Source organism: Myotis daubentonii, chromosome 1 (genome assembly GCF_963259705.1).
Source record: "Myotis daubentonii chromosome 1, mMyoDau2.1, whole genome shotgun sequence".
Classification (NCBI taxonomy): domain Eukaryota; kingdom Metazoa; phylum Chordata; class Mammalia; order Chiroptera; family Vespertilionidae; genus Myotis; species Myotis daubentonii.
In genome coordinates, this window is record NC_081840.1 from 123,342,948 (window position 1) to 123,348,947 (window position 6,000).

Here is a 6,000-nt window from a genome sequence, read left to right on the forward strand (position 1 = left end):
GAATTTTTGGACTGGAACCCGGATTCTTTGTCTGCCAGAGTCAAAGAATGAATCCACAGACAAAGAGTACTATCACAAAGGTGGAGATCTGTTGAAGAACAAGTACAGACTCCCACGTGGGGAGAGGGAAAGAGTCCCACAGAATGGACTCCCTTGTGGGGAGAGGGAAAGGGTCCCACTGAGTTCCTTTTCCCTATGGCTGATAAACTATAGATCCTGGTGCCTTGATATCCCCTCTGATTGGTCACTCTTCCCTTAGAATGGTTACTATAGTAACTCCTGGGCTCAAAGGTGAACCACACATGGGACCTGTGAGGTACTCCCCCACCTCCTTCCTTATTGTTTTCCTATTCCCTCTGGGCTTTCTTCTTCTCCTGGATGAAGGGCTTCCTCTTTATTTTGTAAATATAGACCTTTTGCTGTTCCCAGCTCCCTCATTCTATGGAAATGTACCTTCTGCTGCTCTGCAGCCCTGTGCTTCCTGCATGGTCCCCTTAATTTCTAAAGTTTCTAAAATTTCCTAAACCTGTCCTACTTTACCCCTAAAATTCCTGTTTCACTATGAAAGAAGCATTTTCATTGAAGCACATATTGTTGGGTATGTTATCTACATGAAAACAGATAATTTCTTTAGAACAATTATTTCTTAACATAAATTCCTAAAGCGTAACATTAAGTAATTTTTTCCTAATCTCCCCACTAGTTCTCTTTTCCTTTAATTAGGGTCTCTTTAGGACACTGGGTTTCTTCTCATTCCTTTATTCATGTTTTACACCCCATTTGTCCTGGTCCTTTGACTGACCTCCAAGTTCTCTGCCAGCGTGGCATTAAAGTTCCTTTTAGATTTATTTTTTAGCTGTAGTGGCAGTTATTTCTGTAATGAACACAAGTCCTCTCTGTGCTAGTTTCCCACCATACTTCTTTTTTTTTCCCCCAAATATATTTTTATTGATTAAGATATTACATATTTGTCCTTGTCCCCACGTTACCCTCTACCCCCCCCCCCCCCCCCCCCCGCTCATGCCCTCACCCCCCGCCCCCGTTGTCCGTGTCCATTGGTTAGGCCTATATGCCTGCATGTAAGTCCTTTGGTTGATCTTTCCCCCTTTCCCCCACTCTCCCCTACCCTCCCTCCAAAGCCTGACAGTCCAATCAATGCCTCTCTGTCTCTGGATCAGTCCTTGTTCATCAGTTTATGTTGTTCATTATATTCCACAAATGAGTGAGATCCTGTGGTATTTATCCGCTCTCCAGTTCCATCCATGCTGTGGCAAATGGTAAGAGTTCCTTTTTCTTCTTCCTCTTCTTAAAGAATACCTTTCAGCATTTCATATAATGCTGGTTTGGTGGTGATGAACTCCTTTAGCTTTTTCTTATCCGTGAAGCTCTTTATCTGACCTTCTATTCTGAATGATAGCTTTGCTGGATAAAGTAATCTTGGTTGCAGGTTCTTGCTATTCATCATTTTGAATATTTCTTGCCACTCTCTTCTGGCCTGCATGGTTTCTGTTGAGAAATCAGCTGACAGTCGTATGGGTATTCCCTTGTAGGTAACTGACTGTCTTTCTCTTGCTGCTTTTAAGATTCTCTCTTTGTCTTTTACCTTTGGCATTTTAATTATGATGTGTCTTGGTGTGGTCCTCTTTGGATTCCTTTTGTTTGGGGTTCTCTGCACTTCCTGGACTTGTAAGTCTATTTCTTTCACCAGGTGGGGGAAGTTTTCTGTCATTATTTCTTCAAATAGGTTTTCAATATCTTGCCCTCTCTCTTCTTCTGGTACCCCTATAATTCTGATGTTGGTACGCTTGAAGTTGTCCCAGAGGCTCCTTACACTATCTTCATATTTTTGGAATCTCTTTTCTTTTTTCTTTTTCAGTTGGGTATTTTTTGTTTCTTTGTATTTCAAATCTTTGACTTGATTCTTGGGATCCTCTTGTCTGCTGTTGGATCTCTGTAAATTATTCTTTATTTCAGTCAGTGTATGCTTAATTTCTAGTTGGTCCTTTTTCATGTCCTCCATGGTCTCACTATACTTATTGAGGGACTCATTAAATTTATCGGCGGTTTCCATAAAATTCTTGAAAAACCTTATAAACGTGGCCTTGAACTCTATATCCAGTCGTTTGCTTTCCTCCGTTTCTGCCATTTGTGACCTGTTTCTTTGTCTCCGCATTTTGGCTGCTTCCCTGTGTTGATAGAGTGGCTTTGTGTGCTAGGTGTCCTGTAGGGCCCAGTGGCTCAGCCTCCCCAGTTACCTGAGGTGGACACTCTTGGTGCACCCCCTTATGGGCTTTGTGCACAGTCTTGTTATAGCTATGCCTTGGTTGTTGTAGACTCACTGGGAGGAATTGACCTCCAGGCCAATTGGCAGTGAGAATCAGCTGTGTCTACGGTGGGAGAACTTCTGTGCTGGAGACACCCTTCTGGGGCAAGACTTGCTTCAGTGGGGCTTTGGTGCTCACTGAGACTGCACCCTGAGTGTGTCCCTTATGGATCTGAGGAGTTGTGATCTGGATGGTCCCCCTCTGACCACTGGGTACAGTGGCTCTTGGATCTAAGGAGGTGCTAATTTAGCCTCTGCCTGAGGTTACATAGCAGGAACTACGAAGAGAACTGCAGATTCCCCTTCCTTTTTTTGGAGTTTGGAAGTGCCCTGATGATGCTCAGCTGTGTAGCTATGCAAGCTGCTGTGGGGCCTTGGGCCTTCTCTTGGAAGCTCTGGGTCTATCTGGCCAGGCTGCGGTTAGGTAATTACAGGTTGCAAATGGCCGGGGCATTCATATGCAAAAGTCTCTGCTGCAGCCTGGGTGGGGCGGGGTCTCAAGGAATCAAAGGGCGGAGGAAGCAGCTATGGTGGAGCCTCAGCCCCGCCCTAAGGAGTCGCGAGTCCCAGTGTCCCGGCAATGGCTGCAAGCACCTCTGAGGGAAAGCTGCCCTCAAGCTCGCCCGCTGCCAGACAGACCAGTTTCTCCCCGTATGAGTGCTGGGTCCCCAGAGACTTCCCGGAACCGGATTTCAGAGCCGTCGGGAGCTTGTGTCTCCCTCCGGATTCAAAAAGACAGCCGCGTCCTCAGGTGCCAGACCCTTTCCGTGCACGAGGCCCCGTACCTCTGCACTCCACCTGGGCAGCTCCTTTGGCTCTCAGTGTGCTTTTCTTTCCTTCTAGTTGTAGAATTTTCACTCGGCCAGCTCTCCTGTAGTTCTGGATGAGTCCAGCTTGTGTTTTTGATGCATTTATCAATTGTTGTGGGAAGCAGCAATTTCCCGGTGTTTATCTATGCCACCATCTTAGTTTCTCCCGAGAGGACTGTCAGCTCTTAAAGGCCTGTGTCCTCTTGCTTATGTGTTCCTGCTAAAGATGTCTCCGGAGATCTTCTGTAAGTACTGCAGGGCATCTGCTACCTGCTGGATGGCCTCTTCCCGCCGCAGGTCTGGCTGGATGAGGGGCACTGTGTAGGTCTGCCCTGCCAACGAGTGCTGGGTCCTCATGGGAGTCATGATGCTGGTGGGCAGAGCCGGGACGCCGCTCCCCGGCGGGCAGCAGGGCGAGCCGCACCGTCTGTAGTCCGTTAGGGCGCAGGGCCCAAGGTCCCCACCCGCCTCTCCCCCACCATACTTCTATCTCCATACAATGGCCTTTCTTTTTCTGCTTGCAGTTTTGATCATTTGGTGGGAATTTATCCAATGTCTTGTTTTAGTCAGTGCCCTTCACTAGGCACTGGGGAGAAAAGAGCAAACACAATTCTCTTGATCTGTGGCCCCACAATAGAGGTTCCCATCTAATGGAGATTATAGACCCATAAGCAAGTCATTGCAATATGATCTTGCTTTTATTGCACCAGTTATACTTTGCTCTTAAACCCAAGTCTTCTTTTGTTAGACCTCTGGATCCCACCCCACAATTGGCTCCAGTAATAGTTTCTCTATTGTTCTTTGTTTCTAGGTTGTTGGTCCCACATTCATTCAAACTGTCTTGAGAGATAGCCTGTAAAATACCCAGACACCGTCCTTTATCAGAGTAGAGGGTGCAACATAGCATATTCCATGAAATGCTGGGATACAAAACACCTGGGTTTGAATCTTGGTTCTGAAATTTGCTGCATTACTCGTTGAAATCATTTCACTCTAGTTTGAATCTCGAATTCTCTTGTATGTGAATGAAAATTATAAGACTTAAATTTGGGGTTTGTTAGGAGGCTTTATTTATTTTGCCTGTGCAAGCTGCCCACTACAAGGAGGCACTTCATACATGTCATTTCTATTCCTTTCCATTAGACTGTTTCTAACTATGTAGTGAATAACTAATTTCACTGAAAGTATATTAAAAATAACCCAGTTTCTCAAAATAATCTATTTTAACCAAGAAAACTTGCTCAGAAAAGTGAGAGAAAAATTCTCAGGAAGATGCATAACAATTGTACTTTTTTATTCCCCTTCATAGTAAATATTCTGTAATTTTGGTGACATGATTTTTAGAAATTTTGAAATACTCAAGTTGACCTTTGCACACTAATTACCCTCAAAATGTATTTTATAAGTTTAGTACGAATTCTTTAAGTACCCTCTCTTTTATGAGAGCTATCCTTGTAAGAATATGATCAAAGCAGCTCTCTGGAATTTTGTCTGGCTTAATCCTGGCTTTCAGACTACTTATAATATACATAATGTCTCTTGATCATTAATGAATTATCTATAACTCATCAGAGGGGGGAAATGTATTCTATTAGTTTTAAAAATTAAGAAATATGTTGAGAATAAAAGTTGAGCAATATTAAATAAAGATAAAACATTATAAAATTTATATTTTAAATTATTTGGCCTCCAAGTTATTAATATCCTCATTAAAATTTGTATTTTTAGAAAATATTTTAACCCCTTTTTTCTTTTTATTACATTATATTACAATAATATTTTCTCAGTTTCTTTAAAGTGAATTTGTATATTGGGAACATTAATTTAAATAGTATTCATTTGTTGTATCTTTTGTTTATGCATGTCAATACTAAAACAAAAATTAATGTCTTATTTTGTGTTAGTTTGGCATGTTTTAACCTTTTAGTAATATGGTAAACCAAAAAACACATTATTGAACAATTACCATAACTTACTCATTGTGGGAGCAAGTTATGTTAATATTAGATATTTTGTGTTGGTTTTATTAACAACAGAATTTAAGAACTAACAAAAAGTTAGGTGGTAAGTCATACAAAAAAAAGTCTTTTTATATGGTTTTCAAAGATGGTCAGCATTGATTATAGTTAGCTTTTATAGTTGTACAAATTTGAAGATTTGCTACATTTTCTGTGGAAATGTTTCACCACTATCTGGTTTCCATTGTACTAATGAATGTATCCAAAAGCATAAAACTATGACTTTGAAATTATTATTCATTCATTTGTTTACTCACTCATTTTCATATACATTACTAGAGGCCCAGTGCACGAATTCATGCACCAGTGGGGTCCCTCAGCCTGGCCTGCAGGATCAGGCTGAAAATGGCTCTCTGACATCCCCCAGGGAGTCCCAGATTGTGAGAGGGCACAGGCCAGGCCAAGGGACCCCACCTGTGCATGATTGGGGCTGGGGAGGGACACAGGAGGTTGACCAGCTGGGGAGGGACTGCGGGAGGGCTCCAGGGTGTGTCTGGCCCATCTCGCTCAGTCCCGATTGGCAGGACCTCAGCAGCAAGCTAACCTACAGGTCGGAGCGTCTGCCCCCTGGTGGTCAGTGCACATCATAGTGAGCAGTTGAGTGGCCTTAGCATATTATTAGGGTACTAGAGGCCCAGTGAACAAAAATTTGTGCACTCGGGGGTAGGGAGTGCCTCAGCCCAGCCTGTGCCCTCTCACAGTCTGGGACCCCTCGGGGGTGACCACTTGTGGTCTTAAGCCTGCTCCCCAGGGGATTGGGCCTAAGATGGCAATCAGACATCCCTCTGGCAGCCCAGCAGCCCTTGGGGGATGCCCACTTGCCAGCAGGGAGCAGACCTAAGCTGCAGTC